General features: G+C 38.4%; 1 long non-coding RNA gene across 1 annotated transcript; it reads right to left on the reverse strand.

Annotated features, from left to right (window-relative positions):
* Positions 1–1,669: 1,669 nt before the first annotated feature.
* Positions 1,670–11,340, reverse strand: LOC136852641 (uncharacterized). The gene is made up of 2 exons (XR_010857203.1): positions 2,392–11,340; positions 1,670–1,801 (listed from the first exon to the last, which is right to left on the reverse strand). It is a non-coding gene; the product is annotated as an uncharacterized lncRNA (long non-coding RNA).
* Between the last annotated feature and the right edge of the window lie 9,137 nt (positions 11,341–20,477).

Here is a 20,477-nt window from a genome sequence, read left to right on the forward strand (position 1 = left end):
AAGTTTAGCAAATGCCACATGAAGTTAAGTATTGTTTCTAAGGCCTCATATATTTTTAAGTGATAAAATCAATGCAACCTGTTTTAGGTCGTTTGTACTTCCTTTACTCGAATACTGTTCTTCGGTGCGGAAGTCTGCTTCTGGGAGAGATTTATCGCTTTTAAATAAAGTGGTTCATGATGGTAGGTTTCTGTTTCCTAACAGTAGCAGTTATGACTTGTACCACTTACAGATGGTCTATTGTCTGTCACTTTTTCATAAGTTGTATTTCATCACAGATCTTTCACATTCACAATTGATCCCTGATCCCCTTTACATGCTGACAGCAACCAGATTCGCTGTACAGCAGTACCAATATGCAGTAAATGTGCCTAACTGTCGAACTTCTCAATTCCAGAGGTCTTTTATTCCTCACACCGTTGGACTGTGGAAGAACCTCTCTGAGGATGTCGTGCAATTGGAACTTCATAGGCTCAAGCAAAGCTGCAGTGCATTACTACCCTAATACTACTCTCCTTGCATTTCAATACATTTTCATCTATTCATTAATATAATTTTTCTTTTTTGATAAGAGGGATCTCTTCCTTATGTATTTCTCTTTACCCCCTTACTTTTTCCTTATGAACACCAATTCCTTGGAAGCTTGAATTTCGAGTTAATGGCCCCTCTGGGCTTGTTCCATATGAATAGGTTTCATCTTTTGAATAATAATAATTCAGTTTACTTATTTACCAGTCCCCATAAATTGACTGGAATGAGGAACACACACTACATATTAAGGTAAATTCACCATGAACATTGGTAGCTCAGTTGGTTTTTCCAGAATTTACTGATACACAGAATATATCAGTGGTGAAGTTCCCCAATTTATTTATAATCCAATCGACCATTGTAAATCTGTACTTTTTAATTTACAATTGTTGTATGGAAATACAAAATGCAGCAATAATCCTTTAACACTTACAAGAAACACTAAATATGTATTAAGCATACCCCTAGACTGGGCTAAATTTAAGGTTGGCCAATTTAAAAAAAAAAAATTCAATGGTAGGAGGAGGATATGTATAGCACATGGTATAAGAAAAGAAATTCTAAAAAATTTTCTGTACCTACCACAGGAAGTTGAAAGTGAATGTTTCCAACCCTGTGGGGGGCCTCTTTTCCAAGAAACTCTTAAGAATTTCCTAATTTTACCAAGTTATGTTTTTTCAATTAATTTTTTATATTTTTTATTGTAAAATTATAATTACAGTTCACACACTACCATAACAGATAAGAACTAAAATAACTAAGAAAATATATACAAGATGTTCTGGGATGGGGAGGTGCACTACATTCCCCTTGAAATCTCAAGTCAGGCTGATCTCCTTGTATCCAGTACTCACTCACTACTGTACTAGGGTTGCCTCCAGTCATTTATGGCCCACCAAAATAATTTGAATACTTCTCGCACAAAATTCGTTCAAACTGTACAGAGCAAAATGTTGATATCAGGTGACAAAACCTGGTTTCATCAACAAATACACTTGATGAAAATCTAGCTTCATTGGTGAAAACATTTCACTAAAACATACTACTGTATACAGCAGTCACCAATGAACTAAATAAAAGAAATAATTACCCTAAACCTTTTTTGTCTCAAGTGAGGCAGGTTAAAGAAAACTAAATGCACAATTAGGTCTTTATTATTCTTACTTATTCTTTTTGCTTTTTATTTTCTTGAGATAGAACTCAAGCTCTTTACCCTCCACTATGTACCCATCGCAGCGTCCACACTGACCAGGGCGGGAGGCAATACAGGCTGGTTGGGAGGAAAATGAAAACATTTTATCCTGGCAAGTACTGTACATGACCACATTCAACATATTATACATCAGTTCATATTCCCAAAACATGCAAGAAACAGTCTCTTTTCATCTAAGGATATTCTACTAAGTAAAAAGTTAGTAGCCTTCACAGCTTACTTCTATGAAACATTATAGAAAGTAGCATCAACAACCCAAAAACTCTTAATATAATCCTTTCCTGATGCATCAACAATCCATTCCTCACACAACTATTTAGATAAGGAGAGAGAATCTTCATGTAACTTTTCCTTTATTTTGCCAGTTAATATTTGCTAATAGTTGTCACTATGTCATATTTGCGCTTAGGTAAAGAAGTGTGTTTAGATGCTTCTGACATAGAATAAGAACTGTTCAACTACTGCATCTCAATCTGTATCAATGAAGCCTATGACTACACCATGGATGCTAGACACAGTTTTTGAGGACACCATACATCAGGCAAGTAGTGCTTCTGTCATCCATCCATTTATCATGTAAAAGGTATTAAGGTACATGTATCTAAGTCAACAACCATATATCATAGAACATTTGTTACACTACTTACCTAGAACACGTCCAGTCAAGAATTGCTCTTCAAGAGCAGGCTCCACCTTTGCCTTTTTTTGGCGTTCAATGTATTTCTTCTGGGTCTTCTTGGATCTCTTTTTGTTGATCACATTCTCCTCAGCTGCAGACTAAAAAAAAAAAAAAAAAACTATATACTTGAGTGCCCATTCTACTCATTATATAAATTACACGATTAAAAACAACGCTCTTAAAAATATTTTAGTAGAATTTGTTAAATGTAACACTCTGGTATTAAATTGTAGCAGTTAAATTATTTCATGTTAAAATAATGCAGTAAGCCTGCAGCCTATTACAATTTTTTTTAAACATCTACTTACGTATAAACTTCATCAAAATTGGAATTTATAAGCACCCAATAGTATATGGTATACCCCCTAATAATGACATACCCCAAAACTCCATTCAAATATTGAAAAACATTTGGTAAAATTGCTTTTAATTAAATGAGGAATGTTATAACTTAAATATTAATATAGATAGTATACTTGTTTCATGTGAAGATAGTAAATTTAAAGATATTTTCATAAACACAGAGTAACAGGCAATTTAGATGTTCTTAATGGTGATAATCTTTAGTATTTTAAAACATCTAAAACTTAGAAGATACCAAAACATAAAAACTATTACTAATAAGTAACAATTAATATATATATATATTCATATAAATTTAAAATATTAGATAATTTACCAAATAATAAATGAAAATAACTAAAACTATCATACAATTAATAATACTCCAACTAACTTTTGCAAGTGGCTTAATTCAAATTCCACAGATCAACATCACTGATCTGTTCTTGAGTTTCATGTATCCTCTGATTCTGTCTAGCTAATAGAGGAACCAACACGCATTTCTGGTAAGAGATTAGGACCTCATATTCACAGATGTTCCAGCTATCCTCAAGTCCAAGTCTGTGCGTATATATATATATATAGTCACTTTTTAACACTGTGCCATTGAGATGAACATCTGTCAACCAGTTTATTCCTAATACCACCATTGGATACACTGTCTGGCTGAAATCTAGAGCCAACTGAGATCACATTATTGAAGCTTGTCAGGCACTTAATGTCTCAGATGCTACATCAGGTCCAGATAAATGATACACGTACAGAAGGTAGCCATGACAACAGACCAAATTCAACACATGTCGTCAACATTTCATGTGAAAACTATACAACTTTTGTAGAGTCTTGCTATGTTGCAAATAGAATTTACCATATAGCCAAGAGAAATTGCAATTATTCCCAAAAGAGGAAACTTGTGGTCAACCATACTAGTATCTTCTACCTTTGGGTCAGGCTCGTCTTCCATTCCAGGATTATTAACCAATGATAGTTTATTAACCAATGATAGTTTGGTTACTGGTACAGTAGCTAACCAACACAATGTACTATAGTGTCCGAGCCTACCCAGCTATAAAAGGATCTCCAATACATCGTTGTATATATACGTGAATGCATGTTTTTGCCTCAAGTACATTTATACCCTGTACCCCTTAAACTACTGTAAAATGCTTAAAACTGCTTATTTTAACAGTTCACTGTCTAATTTAATATTTCAAATAAAAATACCCTAAATTATCATACTAAAACAATTTAATATCAGTTCAAACAAAAATACACCCCCAACCACCATCCCTAAAAACCCACAGTCTCTTAGATTACCCTCCTAAAACTGTTACTCTTAAATATATACACCCCTAAATTTTAGCACTTATAACAATGATTTACTTATTTTAGAATATTAATGTACACACAGCAAAATATCTATAAAATGTTTAAATACATAATCAATAAATGTCTTACAGAAGTGTGACAGCTATGTAATCAGGTTAGTCGTTTTTCTCATAGTATTGACATCATTCCATTTTCTTTTTTGCTAAAAAGTATATTTATATAAACAAACAGTAGCCATAATGTACGATAAAAGCCTTATCATTAACTTGTTAAGTGTCACCGACGGCATATCTCAGTCAGCCCAGCCGCATCCCATATCTCAATGCCTTCAATTGAGTAACACATCCTACCTCTTTCAAGGATGGTACGCTACTGAGTTCGGAGGCGAAATGCTCTTCCCTCTTATAAAAATTGCAGGCACGTCAGTTAGTGACAATGGGAGCTAAATTAGCGGTAAATGGCAACTTTTTTTGTAGGGGAAAGACAGTCTGGCAAGAGGACAACTTCCACCTCCCACTACCCTTCTGGTGTTCATTGGTAAACAACACATTTATTTTTGTTTGATCCCATTAATCCCCCTAAATGAGCGATCTAAGGTGAAAGAAAAATCTTTTGCCCGAAGAGATATTATCATTACTTGTTGCAGAGGATGATGATGACAGAACCTTTTCCATAATCAACACAAAACTCTCTCTCTCTCTCTCTCTCTCTCTCTCTCTCTCTCTCTCCTGCAGATTCCAAGAACTTTTTGTTCAGGATAAGGGAAACCCAGTGGAGTTCCCTTTACTTTTTCGTTCACCAAAAGGTGTGAAATTTAGTGTTCAGGTAAGGAAAACCCTGTGGAGTTTTTTTTTAGAAGTTTTTTGATGACGGTCATGGAGCACGTTGTAGAAGTAATGAACAAATTTTCCATCCAGTTTCAGGATGAATATAGAAAGTTTGCCTACAATATCGAGTGCGCTAAAACATGACACAAATGAAAATGAAACTAAACAATTCGTTAACCTACTGGCTCCATGTTTCAGGGAATGGCATTCAAAAGAATAATTTTTTTCCCTTTTATGTTTCATGCTTATAATCTTTAGGATATAAAAATGCAAAATAAATTCTTTCATCTTTTCTTATTCTACATTATTTATTATCCTAATATCTTGATACACAAAAATCAATATCAATGTAAAAATGAACACATAAAAAACCAAAGAAATTAGCATAGACCAAATGAATGCTCTGCAAAAATGTGACAATTCGGGAGCGGCGACGTCTCTCCTGAAGGACGTTTAACAGGTTAATATAAACTGCAGGACAGTACATAGTACAGTACAGTATTGTAAAGGGAAATTACAGTGTACTGTAAGCATAAACATGTATTCATGTGTGGCTGATGCGCTTTCTCACTCACACTCCCAGCATTCCTTCCGGCGTCTGACTTGAAAAAACAATTCAACCCTCAATCCAGAGGCGAAAACCCTCAAATTGATACTTCCATTTCACACTGATATATCCAGAAGCACGATATACCATGGTCCGTTATCTCAGTGCACTACTGTACTTCAGAAAAGGCTGAACTGCTTCATTGAGCTTTTGAAGCTAAGCAATCAGCTAAGGGTACTTGTCATCCTGAACCTATTCTTTCAAAAATGATATTTTCATAGTAAAATTAAATTTCATATATACTTACCAAGTAATTACATAGCTATACTTTCCGCTCGTGCAGCAGCTTAAATTCACAGTAGTGCCAAGATTGTTTAGTGTACGTGACCAGTCCTGCCCAGTAACGGGAATACTAGGAACGACTTAACAAACCTCATTCTGTTTCTGCCCTATGTCCATCAGCGAGGAGGAGGAGGAGTGGGCTCTGATTCTGTAATTACGTGGTAAGCATATATGAAACAATTTAATTATGAAAATATCATTTTCATATAAGTAACCTATCAAGTAATAACACAGCTGAATCCCACATTGATAGGTGGGATACATGGACATATTCCATTCCAAAACATTAAGTTATGTAATGAATTTGAAACAGACAAGTTGCTAGCATTGGAAAACAATGCTTGTCGTTCCTTAGCAGCTAAGAGGGCTATTGCAGAATACTGTCCCTGGTTGGTGGCCATCTTAACTTGTAGTGGCGGGTAGTATTAGCCGAGGATCACCTCTACATAAGTGGGAGCTTTGCAGCGAAAGAGTATTCCACTGGCTGGCTAATACGGCTAGCAAAGCACCATTAAGTGCCCTTGTCCTGGGCACAGAACCAAAAAATAAAAGCAACCAGATAACTCAAGTCACCTACAATGAAGTAAAACAACTACTGAGAGTGGTGGGTGCTCCAGGCACATTGTAAACCCCGCCCAAATCCTGCACCTTACTACAAGGTGAAGAGATAAAAGGAGGAAATTCTCTGCTTCCTCCCTTAGTGGTATGCCAATTGCTAAAAATGTTCCCAAGGTACTGAACAATTTTCAAACACTTTTGACTTCAAGAACAATTTAGAAGTGAAGAACTATTACACTTCCAGTGGGCCGATTGCCAAACGGCAGTGAGTGACATATTCAGCATAAAAGCTAAGGTAGCGGCAATTCTGGCATCTTAGCTTTCCTTTAACAGGTAGGCAAATCGTTCTCCTTAATCTGAGATTGCATCTCATGGACAAAGTTTGTTGGATATGAAGGCCAATGCATTCATAGACCAAGGGCGAGACAGGATCCTGTCCAGACACTCTAGGTATGGATGGCCCTCTGATTAAACAGCTTTTTTTAGGTAAAACCTGAAAGCTCAAACTGGACATTTTGCTCACTCTCCCAGAGCCAGGGATGTCCAACAATCAACTGTCTCCCTGAGCAAAATCTGCTTGCTTGTCTAGAGTCTGAAGCTCACTAACTCATTTGGCATTTGCTAGGGCTACAAGGAACAGAGTTTTCTAGTCAAGTTAGAGTAAAAAATGGAGAGGCTTGACAGAGGAGCCTGTTAACTGCTCAAGAGCTACGTCCAAATTCCAATATATGGAGCAGACTCTTCTTTGCCTTGAAGTTTCGAAGACTTCATGGGTTGCTAAGATATTGGTTAGAAGATAAAACTAGACCTTTGCATTTACATACTAAGCCTAGCATTACTCTATGCCCCTTGAAGGCAGAAGAGAACAACCTTGGCAGTCCTCAGGTATAGGGAGAGTTCTGCTTTCTGAGCTAAAAAGGATTTGCAGACAGATGACTGCTTACTTAGATTGGAGTACCTGGCAAGATGACTGCTGTCTGCATCTTGCAACAGTCTCCACAATCGGTCTTGAAAAGTTCAAGTCTTCCAGAAAAGCTCCCGGACAGTCTGTAAATCTGTCCGAGAAAAGAATTGTCCACCCTTTAATGGTTTCTTTTGAAGTGAGGCTGTCTGAGTAGATATGGATTGTGGAAGGAGTCACAGAATCCAACAACAACCATATCTGGTTAGGGAACCAATATTCATGATTCAGAATGGGGCTAAGAGTGTCATCATTACTTGCAATGAACCTGAAAACTTCTTCAGCCCTTCCTTGACCAAGTCTGAATACAGAGGGGAATTAAAGGTCCAGGTTGGACGTAATTTGCAGCATGGCATCAGTTGCCTGTGTAAGAGGGTCTAGGATTGGAGAACAAACTGAGGAAGGCAAAGGTTTCTTGAGGCGGCAAACCAAGCCATAATCGACCTGTCCCATAAGATTCCACAGATTCCGCCAGACCAGGGGATCCAAGGTCCACTTGGTGGGAGAGACATGCTTCTGACAGTTCAGTGCGTCTGCCATAACTAATACGTGTGTCCTGAATGTCCTGAAAAAGTCGAGTGACTGGAAAACTCAATTTGATATGCCCATCATAGGGGTTCTCTGCCAACTGGTGGGAGAGAGATGAGAGACTGAGTGAGTCTCCTTGCTTCCTTCTTTTCCATATGCTTAAGGACTGTGGTCTTGAACCAAAATTACCACAGTCTAGGTGTGAAAAATGGTTGAGAAGCATTGAAGCCACGAGTGCAAAGCTTTCAGCTATCTGACAAAGAGGAGAATATACTTAGGACTATGGTTTTGTGACAAGAATACCACAATCTAGGAGTCAAAAGTGAAATGCTTTTAGCTATCTGAGAAGATTCTGTTCTTCCGAGGGCTGCGTTCCAGAAACTATCCGGTTCCCAAAGCAGGCTCCCCAACCTAGATCCTAGGTGTTTGATTGGAAAACTAGGTCTGGGTTTGTGGTATAAAGGCACTTCCCTTCCAAATGTTTATGTTTGGACAGCCACTACTGTACGTCCAACCTAATTCAGGGGTAAGGGGAAAAACAAGTGTCCAGCTGAGTTTCCCTGCCCCAAATGTTAAAAAACCTCCTCGCACTTTCCTTCAAAGGTAATCGAAGAAGTGAGTCATCCAAGTAAAGAATGACATCCAGAACATTAAGTCACACACTAGAGGATTGAGGACAGAGTAGGCTTGCCATAGAGGGGCCGGAACACAGATCCTCGCACTAGAGGACCCTGTCCTGCCACACAGACTTGAGATACTCCCAGAGTCCAGCAGGAACATGGAAGGATACTTCCTGCATAAGTAAGGTCTTCATCTAAATGCCCTTGGAGAGTGGATGACAGAATTATCCGGTTCAGCACTGCGTTTTTGGAAAACTGAGCCAAACCCATCTGCACAACAGACACAGTTCTCTCAGCTGTGTCCTGAAGGATGAGGAAATGTAGGCCTGCAGGCAAAAATAACAGGGCTGAATGCAACTGTTTCCAAGTAAAGAGTGGAGATCTCTAAAAGACATCTCAATTGTCCTTACCTGAACAGGACAGGACTCGGAGACAAACCGAGGTAATGTCAACTAAAAACTGAAAGCCCTCTATCTTCTTAACCAGACCTCCAGCTGTTGAAGAGGAGGGAGCTTTCTTCATGAGGCTCATATACTGGACATAAATGCCCTTAGAAAAGGGGACCTCTCTATACGCAGACTAATGCTCTCCATATGGCGCCCAGATGCAGGAGACTGATACTGAAGAATTGGTGCTAGGTTATCGGGAACTGGCGCCAGCCACTTGAAAAAACCAGAGCCAGGCGCTCAAATCGAGAACTGGTGTTCAAGAAAGAACAGTGCATTCTAAAAAAAACTGTGTGAGCAGGTCATAAATGTTCACAGGCATGAGTCAAGTACTGGATAGATATCGACGCTCTGTAGTAGGCGCCGAGCATTCTAGAATCGGTGTTGAGTGTTCGGGAATCGGTGCCGGGCACTCGGGAGTTGGCACCGAACTTTTGGCAACCAGTGCCAAGCACAGTAGGCGCTTTGTATGTCGCTGAGAGAAGAATCTCTAGCCTGTTGCAACGTAACAGAGACATCTCGTCGTCACTACTCTCTTCAAGGGTCAGGACGCACTAGAAAAAACACCTAGAACACCTCGTCAGGGTTAATTTTGAGTCCAATGACAACTGGTGGGCACTAAAAGGGACACCATTCCAATGGCAATCTGAAGGTCTTTCACTACATGAACTGTGAGTGACAGGTTCTACTGAAGAGGTGACATTCCCTGGGAAAACCCCACCAACCTCCTTTGGACCTTCAGTGGACCTTCTGCCTTCCATCTAGGAGCGTGGGGAGGGGCCCTCTAGAGCCACTAGCCTAACCACTTAGAAGTTGCTGGGTGCTCAGGTGCTGGGCACCTACAAGCACTGAACAACGAGTTTGGCGCCAGATACTGGCACTCCACAACTGAAGTTCAGGAGACAAGCACCATGGACTTCCAAACTGGAACCTATATCACTAAAGCACATCATTTTGGACGCCTTTTCAACGGGTGTCCGCCGATGCCTGGAATCGGACAACAGGCTCGAGTGAGGTGGACAACTACCTGGGGGCAAACCCCCTCAGACTCCCTTGGATCGCAAATATGTCTTCTCCAAGGTTTAGGGGAGCAGGACAGTGACCTTTCGGCTAGGAGATCCGACGAGCGGGATAGTCACCTCGTCTCCTGCACTTCCGGCAAGACGCCTTTTCAGTGGCTGTCTGTCGCAACCTGGGACCGTACAACAGGTTCAACTGACAGGGCAATTACCCAGGGAACTTCCCATCAGCCTCCACTGGACTTTCAGTATGACTTCTCGCAAGTTCAGGGGAGTATGACAGCAACTTAGGTCTAGGAGAACCGACAGGCCAAATAATCACCTCCTCCACTGCACAGCACTCTCACAAGGTTAACTTCTGGTAACCCATACACAAGGCTGGCAAAGGCATGGGAAGGGAGCGAGGGAGCCAGGCATGGGAGAATTTAAGAGGGTTAGTAGCAGCAGAGAAAAAATTAATGTGGGAAGAGTTGGCGCCAGACAATCAGGAGCTGGTGCCGGCGCTGGGTGCTCCCAGGATGTGAGTGGTGCCAGGTGTAGCTGGGCACAAGGCGAGCTAGTAGCTCCGGAAGCTAATAAGCACTCCTGGGCACTCAGTATCAAAGTTAGCGGGCGCTTCTGGGTGCTAAGCGCTGATTCTCAGCTGTCAAGAAAGTCTATTTATCCAAAAGCCCATCGCCGAAAATAAGTATTTTCTCTCCTATGTTCTGCCCTTACATTTTTTCAGTTCTCTGCAAAGGAAAGTCTAATAAGAAAATGTTCTAAATCAATTCTTTACCAACAATTGTTTTGAAGTACACAAAGTACCATCACACAAAACATGTTTCAATTCCTTATGAAACATTATTGAAGACTTGCCGACATGTACTTCCCACCGAAAACATTGGTTCAGTAGCGAACACGATATTTTCGTTATAATACACTACTCGGTAAAGCAGAGTTAATCAACTGATTGTCAATTCTCTGTGGCGAAACATGGTAAAACTTGAATCAGATCTCAATAACAAAACAATAAAATATTGATCCTGAAAGCTTGAAGGCTATTCGAAATCAGCGATAATATTTCACCGAAATCTGGTTATCTAACCAGCACATAATAAACAAAAGCTGCTGCAAATACCCATGTTTACACCAAGCATGGCAGAAAGAGAATGTGGTTGCCTGCCAAGTCATTCCTAGCATTCCCATTAGTGGGCGGGACTGGTCACCTACACTGAACAATTGAAGCGTTACCTTGAATCTTAAAATTTACGCTGCCGCACAAGTGGGAAAGTATAGCTATGTAATACTTGGTAAGTTACTTATATAAAACGTCACATTCAGTAATAAATATTACAACATTTAATATACTATTGGCAAAATACTCGAAATTGCTTTGTTTTTATTAGTCAGCTGATCTTGTCCCTTTAATTTTTCCCTTTAACTCTGGGTGCTTCTTAATTACTTTTTTCTTTCCCCTTTATAGGTATAAAATGGCCTTCACTTCTCGTCAAGCATCTTTGGAAGAAATTGATGACATTTTATTTGGATCTGATTCAGAATTTGGGTCATATATTGACAATCCTATGCCAAATGGTGATGATTATGATGATACCACTGACGAAGAAGATAAGGATGAAGACGTCCCAGCAACATGCTCATCAACCACAGTTGATGTAACAAATTCATTATATTGGAATAAAATAAATTATAATAACAATAATCCCACTCAGTTAGGTAATGTTTTTGATTACACAGCCTCCCATTAGGTAATTAATTTTGAAAACTTAAATCCATATGAATGTTTCACAAGATTTTTTCCAAAAAAATGTATGAACATGTTGCAAAAGAAACTATCAAGTATTTTAAATCAATATAGCTACATAACAACCTTAGCCAAAAAGATCAACATACCCCCAGTGGTCAGATGTAACTGCTGATGATATAAAAGCTGTTGTTGCTATTGAAATCGCAATGGGTTTAGTTCATAAACCCACAATTGCGAGTTACTTCAGTGAAAGTAGCTTTGTATTTGACGCTCCTGGATTCAGAGAAGTGTTTTCAGGGGATAAATATCTGTTGATTAGACCAGCTTTTCACTTTCGTGAAAATGATCAGAAAGATGGAAATGATAGGCTCTCTAAGATTAGGCCTATATCAGATATGGGTATAAGATTTATAAGGAAGTACTAGATATGGTATAAGATTTATAAGGGAAGTACTATGTTAGTAATAAGGAAATCAGTATTGATGAAAGCATGATAAAATTTAAAGGGAGGCTATTTTTCAAAAAATATTTACCATCAAAGCCTTCTGCTAAATGGGGAATAAAGGTATGATCAATGACAGATGCACATAATGGTTACCTGCTCAAATTTAATGTATATACTGGGAAGGACTCTGCACGTCAGCCATCAGAGGGGTTGGGTACTTGTGTTGTTCTGTCTTTTTTACAAGGTTATGAAAACAAAGGTCATATTATTTACATGAACAATATTTATAACAGTGTGTCCCTTTATGACAAACTACTTCAGGAAAAAAAACTTTAGCTTGTGGAACAGTTAAGACAAATAGGAAGGGTCTGCCAGTTGATATGAAACAACAGTGAAAAAGCAAGCTTTAACATGGGTGAGAAATGGTGGTAAAATGCTTGCTTGTTCTTGGCAAAACACAACCAGGGTTAATTTACTGTCTAGTTTTGGAACAGTAGGCACATATGAAATGAAAATTCATTCAAAAGGCAGTGACAGCGAAACTGATAAGCCCTGTATCATGTAGAATACAATAAGTATATGGGGGGAGTTGATAAGTTTGTTCACCTTTGCTCAACATATACTTACAAAAGAAATAGCCAAAAATGGTACCAACCCATCTGGCACTTTATAGTTGAGGCAGCATTAGTAAACTCAAACATATATTACAATATTCAGAGCAAAATTATTAATATTTTGTTAGAGAAGGATATAAGAGGAGCAAAACTCAAAGAAAAGGTAGATGTTCAAATCTATGGAATCTAGATTAACAGAAGGTATTTTTCAACAGTGTGTTGACAAACCACAAGCCCCAATGTATTGTATACTCTATCTTACTTGAAAGAATTGCTTGAAGAATGGTAAAGGAGAATGTAGGGGAAAGTAACCAACCTATTTTTATGATCAATGTGTTGAAAAGCCACCTCTTAGTATCATTCCATGTTTTGAGACATGTCATGTCTTGAAAGTGTACAAAAAAGCATTGCCAATGTGGAAAATAAAAGTGTGAGGCATTGATGAATCTGATACAGGATTGTTGGTGAAATTCATAAAGTCATCTAAAGAATGTGATTTTTCTCAATTTTTACCTTTTTTAAATAATTCCCTAATTTTACCTTTTTTAAACAATTTAAAACAGAAAATTATATCAAAATATGTTACATTCACAATGATAGAATGGTTTTGAAAAACTTAAAAATTATTTCAGTAAATTTTAAGCTTTTTCAATTTTTCAGTGAATATTTGCACAATGCTGTGAAACGTGCGTATTCACAAATCCGCAGCGAAAGGGTTAAGGGAGAAAGCACGGATCCTGTTTGTTCCTTTGCCAGGAAAACACAGCATTAAAGCATGTTTCCCTGAGCAGAATCTGCTCACTTGTCTATCATCTGAAGCTTACTATAGCAAAGTCCAGCACTCTTTGCAGTTAAGCCCCGCCCACTGCTTACGTCATGACCATCTCTTAAAGCTAATTGGTTGGCAATAGTTTCAAAAAGTTGGTTCATCTGTGGCTCTTTTCATGTTCATTAATACTGCAATAGTTGTTGTACCGAACTAAAATACGTTCTGCAGATTATCAAAAGGAAACGTTATTTTATCCCCTGAAATAAAATCGTAATACGCATCTCAACAAAGGTGGTTAAAACAACAGGAAAATATGAACGAAGTTAAGAGTGTTCCGCAATGCTACAGTGTTGTGTTTTGTAAACGAGGTTCACCTGAATACAGAGGTGACACAGGAAATGTCTGCATTCGAATCGGTACACTTGAATCACTGGACAATGATAATTACCGCCTGATACTGTCAAGCATGTTCACCATTCTAAACTTAAACACAAAAGACTTTCTCAGAGCTATGCAGACTGATATTTCATATTGATTTCAAGAAATTTTAACTTTTTAACAGTCATGAAATCCATTTCATTACTGTCGTTTACACATTCGGAGGGATGACAAGCAGTGACAACCTCTACAAAACAGTATATGACAATGTTTAACTTAAAGTTTACAGTATAATAGGCTGTACAAAATTAAATTATTGGATATAATTTGCTGAGAATTTTCTTAAGGGTAGAGAGAGAGAGAGAGATGTAAACCATTTATTTCTCTTTTTTCAGGGTTTAAGGGTAATGTATTAAGCTAACTTCTAAATGAAATTACAGTAACTTTAATTCCATTTAAAAGTTAACTTAATAATTTGGGAGCACGATTAGGGTCAAATATAGTATTTAAACTTTAGAAATAAGCATTTATTAGCATTTTTAGAGACCATGCATGTTTCTGAAAATTCACCCTCTTGTGAGGTTCTGGAACCAACCTCATTGTAGTTCGGTGTGACTGTGTAGCTATTTAGTACTAAGTTACTTATATGACATTTGCATTTTGCTCTAGGGGTGTTTAAAAAATTCTTAGGCAATCTTGACAGTTGGGGTGGATGAGATCCTGATGGTTTCTCCCCTTTAGCTTGAAATAGGAGGAGAAAGCGGAAGCAACACACAAGAAATTGTGATACAGTCTACCACATCATACTGCCGACATTTTGAAGAAGCGGAAAGCACCAATAAACATACTTAAGATGCATTGTCTAGCAGAGCCACACCAATTAAAAGTTCAAAATTACAGCAAACCAAACATGACATCAGCAATTACAGGCAGTTCCCAGGTTACAATGGGCTTGGCTTACGACGTACTGAGTTTATGACGCTCCTCCAATATACAGACAGTCTGAGGGTTATCGGAGCAATTTAAAACAGTAACTTACATTATTTATAAATGCAATAAATTTATTAAGTGAAAGAAAAGTCTTATTTATAGTATCCAGATGTTGCTTTGCCTCTTCAAAACATTTTGTGGCCTGCACATTATTGGTTTCTTCTGCCATAGCTACAACCGTAAATTTAGTGGCATACTATCTTACCACTTTCCTCTTCACTGAGCGAGGGATGAACAGATTTATTTTATTTTTATTTATGGAAGTCACCACTGAAATTTAGCAAATTTTTAACAAGTTGACAACTTTAACTCAAACCTTAATAAATGTGTTAGTTACAGTAACTGACATCGGCAAACAGCCGTTTCTCAATTCAATTCTCCATGTCAGTACTAAGTGGTTGTTAATTATAAGAAATGGTGAAGATTTTTAGACAAGTCACAATGTATGAAGACTCGAAATATGCATTATCAATGCTATCTACCGAAACAGGCATATATATGATGAAATCATGTTTTTGGATGAAATTTTAATGATTGCATGATACATGAAATCCAAAAAATTCCAAACCTGAAACATGTTGCACCATCCTTGTAGCCGCTCACAAACTAATGGCAGCCAATTCAAAAATATCCCGGGAACATGGGAGTTCCTGGACCACAGAATGCCAGATTTTAGAGGTTGGACAGCAGTACAGTTGACGCCCGCCTATTCACAATTCAGCAATCATGGCTTCACCTATTCACAGATTTTTATAGAACATGTCTCCAAATTCGTCGTGGAAAATTCGCCTATTTGCAGATTTTTTTTAAGAACAATATTCACTAATTATAGTCCACCCCTGCCTATTTGCGGTTCAGATTCGCATACTCGCCTATTCGCGGATTTCTCCATGGAACATATATACACGTTATTCATGGAATATTCGCCTACTCGTTATATTTTTCATAAGTGAAATATTCACAAATTACTGTATTTTCACATTTTCGTGACTAAGTGCACTTTTTGTGATAAAACTATTAAAAATATTCAGGTATAGGCATTTTTAGAGGGGTTCTAAGTATTCGCAGATTTTAGTTATTTGCGTGAGTAGTGGGTTGCATCCACCCAAATACCGGGGGTTGACTGTACTGTATTCTCATATTTTCATGGCTAAATATACATTTTTTATAAAATAATTTATAGAACTGATTTTCAAATATATCGATAAGTATCCAAAATAGTTTATCATGAAAATTATGTACTGTTAGGGTTGCTTTAACCATGACGTTTGGTGCATTTGGCATTTAAAAATCAAAATAAGCTTGTATTCATCTGTTTTCCCACCATATGGTGCTTAAATGTCTAAGTTCTTGTCATATTTCTTCATGACCACCCACTAAGCTGTGGGGAGGCTGGGTGGGTTTCCACTTAAATGGTAGGTAAGTATCCAAATAATTAATTTTATCATGAAAATTATTTGGAATGAATCTTACCTACTGTAAAAGTTACCCGACTACCACATTGAATAAGGATGGGGATTAGTACAACCAAAGAGAAACAGGGTTCAGCTGAGCCAACTAAAAGCTTTTTATAAAGGGAGAAACAGCCCAACATTCCTGCCTGATATGCGATCCTTACTGTTAAGTATATCATAAACATTAAACCACGGCAAGTTAAAAGGTCCTTGTAACCAAGACTTGTCAACAGGATTACAGGACCTCTTTGCAGAGTACTGGTGACTCCTGTGCCTGAGTCAAAACCATAACCAACCATCAGGTAAGAAAGGTGAAGCTCTATACAAAAAAGTACTTCATGATCCCAAATTCAATAGCAGGACCCTATAGCTAACAATAAGATAGAAAGCAAGGTTACTAAATTATCATATTTGGTTCAGAGAAAAGTCCGCCCCAACAAAGGACTGAGGGCTTGTCTTAATACCTCATGTTAAATTGAACATTTGCAAACAGTAGGCTAAATCAGCTAAAACTCACTAAGCTTCAGGACCTTCTTCTCTAGAAAAAGGTTATAAGGACATAAAGACATATTACAATTGCAGAAGCCATGGGATTATTTCCCAAAAGGCGAAATACTCAGGAATCAATTCTGTGTGTGTAGACTTTAGCCATCTTGGACATAAGAGTGTTTGGCTTTCTAACATGACAGGTAAATTCTTAACTTCTCTTACAAGTTAATGACTGACCAGGTAAATCCTTAAGAGTTCTGACTGGACATTAGACAACCATTATTCCATGCTACCTAAGCAGTTAGGTGATTACCTTACCAAATCTAGGAGGGCTTTCAATTCTAAATAGCTCTCCACAAGCAATGAAAGAAAAAGAGGTTGACACCAGAGCAAGTCAAAGAACAAGAAAGGGCTTAGAAGCTCACTAGTATAAATGCTTACTAATTCCTAATCTGGGCGTAAAGACAATAAGCAGTTAAATTAGGCACTGAAATAAAATTGGGAAGGCACCAATAGACAGCCATAAGCAGTTAAATTAGGCACTGAAATAAAATTGGGAGGACTGCATCTCTTATATCTTCTCTAAGCAATGAAGAGGAAAACATCGAGGTTGCCCAGAACAGCCCCAAAACAAGAAAGGCTTGGCTCACTAATACATTTTGCTGCAACAAGAGCTAAAGAGGTCTTCAAAGTTAATAAGTGGCCTTATCAAGAATAACTGCAGATTACATCTAAATTTCTTTGTAAAATATGGTTGGAAGATAAAATTTCCAGCACAAAAGACTGAATACCTCTTCAAACTTCCAGCACAAAAGATCGAAAGCCTCTTCAAACTTTAAATCATGAGCAATATTCCGGTCAGCATGATGCACAACTGAAAGCAATGTAAAATGGTATTCTTGATAGCTGTGACAGAAAACTGCTTTGTGCACCTGAGATACTGGTAGAGCTTAAACTAGGATACCTAGTGGAAACGGGTGCTGAATACCACTCAGGACAAGAACCCAGGTAAAAAAATTAACCACTGTTATTGATACATAAGTTCTAACAGTGGTGAGCCTTCTAGATTTAAGGATTGTTTCCTTGGCCATCTAGAAATGCCATAGTTTGTAACAGAGAACCTCCCTTCAGTGAGATGATGTGGAGGCTTCACGGAATCTTCTTGAATAAGACTGTCTAAAAAGATCCTTCCTGAGCGAGGCGGTAGGCATCTGCTGCCACCAAGAAAGATAGGGGAACCATTCCCTTTAGGGTGCCACAAATGTGCTATCAAAATCATCCTTGTGATCTGCAAAGTTCACAACTTTTTGAATATTTCCTAAAAACAGCAAACAGAGGAAAAGCATAAAGGTTTAGATTCGACCATTCTTGAAGGAGGGCATCAACTGCCCATGCTTGAGAATCCTGGCATGGAGGGCACTACACTAGTAGAGTAGCGTCTTGGGCAGTCATGAACATATGGATGTTTGGGCCTCCCTAAAGGTTCCACAACTTCTTGCAAACCTGAGGACAAGGAGACTACCTGACTGGAGACATTGCCCTTTTCTGCTGGGATGGTCTTCAAACAACATTTTTACTGGAACAAAATGTGGTAATGGAATGACTTTGAAGGACTCTGTCCAAGGACAGAGTAGTTCTTAGTCTGAACATATCTCTTAATTTATGTTTTCTTGGCATCTTATGTGAGAGTGGACTTGCTAAGGCTATTTAAACTGCTAAGAGAGCTGTGGGATGTTTTACACTTCAATTCCTGTATAGGTGGGCTCTCAGGAATGACCCCTCAAATTGCCTCCGAGACATATTAGGACAGTACAAGGTTCTTGAGGTCAAGCCAACCCATTTGAGTACTCAAAAAGTTGGGAAAATTGTTTATCCACCTCTCTCTTGGAGAGAGAGAGAGAGAAAAAAAAAAACTTGAATAAGAGATAGATTACCTTCATCCCCAGATAAATGACTGACTGGGTCAGAAAAGCATAGAAGGTCAATGACCAAAAAGCCCATTCCTAAAGCTCCACATAAAACATGATTCTCATAATAAAAACAAACTGGTGAGAAATGAACCAGTCACCCAAATATGAGAAAACTACAGTACTCTGATATCACACAGATGAATCCATACTGCTCACACTTCAACTCACATGAGAATAATTTACTTTGACTGAAGGAGTACTGGGAAGTGGAAGTAATGTCCTACATGTCCACAGAACTTACCCTTTGCATTTGACAGCTTTGCCCTCATCCCCTCTTCAAAAGTTTCACGAAAGACCGGGAAATATCTGTTTAAAATATCACATAATTTCCTACAGAAATGTATAAATTTTGTAATTACAGTTTTATTATTTTTATTATTATTATTATTATTATTATTATTATTATTATTATTATTATAAAGGCTGGCTGTGTTATGCGAATTTATCTTATACAGTATCTTTTCTATTTTCCTTATAATTGGCTTTTCAGGCTCAACAATGTTGGTGAGCAACTGGCCAATATTCATATTGGCCAAGGGATAGTGTGTGGAATGTGGGAAGTCTTTTATTGAAATATTCGATCAGAAATCCGTGGAATCCGTCGTCGTCTGGATTCAGGTTCTACTTCAGGTTGTGGTACCATCAACAGGTTTGGCCAACTCGTTGGTCATCCGCTGGATGTGGTTGAGCAAGATCTGGAGAAACAAGAGCTTGGGTCGGTATTTATAGGGGGGTCTTGATCGGTGCTGAATTATGATTAGCTGCCGGAAGACGGGTCATCTAGAACTTGAAACCTTCTCTCCCATGCTGATGTTAGGGGCTCATCTTGCGTGCGAGCTGCATTGTAGTGGTGGGGATGAGAGGTAGAATTTCAATCCTCAGGTGCGGAATTTTGATTCGCTCCTTCGCTATGGGGGTCGTTCGGTGCAGGTCTCCTGGCGGCCATGGGGAGGAGAAAGGTTTCCTGTGTAATAATGTTGAGGTTGGTTTCTTGTTCCCAATGTGCAATGCTTTCCAAAGAGGCGCGAAGCTGGCAGTGGTCTATGGGATTAGGTCAATTATTTCTATATTACGTGATTAGCCAGAGAATTGCAGAACAGATATAACCATAAATATGGAAATAATTGACGAACTACTGATACCGCCGCCTGCCTTTTGGAAGCATTGCGTGGAAGAAACCAACCCCAACGATAATAGAAACCTTTCTCCTCCCCATAACTACAAGAGCGACCCTGAAGATATTTTCTTGGGCTATTTTGAGGATTGTCTTAGCAATCGTAGCTTTCCCTGGGATTGAGTGTTACATCTTACTCTTAGAAGTATGATTTAAATTTATAAGTTCTTTTCTTTCATATAACTTCTTACGATAGTGGATTTGTATAGGAACTTATTGTTATATATTTCCTAACTAAGTCCTATCATTCCCTGGCTAACTTATGCCTGGTTTTTACCTACTGTAAGGAATCCTAACCCAATTCTTATCTCTTGAAGTCTATGTTCTGTCTAAGGTTTTGCAAGTAGGACTACTACGCAAAACAAAGCAGTTCCCGAAGTGGCAACTGGGCATAGGCTAAGGCTGACTGGCACCCCACAGGTAATAACAACAACAAGGTTCTCGATGGGCGGACATGGGAAGCGGTCAACAAGGGTTCCAAAATGTCAGATGAATCCCGTTACAA

This window comes from Macrobrachium rosenbergii, chromosome 25 (assembly GCF_040412425.1).
Source record: "Macrobrachium rosenbergii isolate ZJJX-2024 chromosome 25, ASM4041242v1, whole genome shotgun sequence".
Taxonomy (NCBI): domain Eukaryota; kingdom Metazoa; phylum Arthropoda; class Malacostraca; order Decapoda; family Palaemonidae; genus Macrobrachium; species Macrobrachium rosenbergii.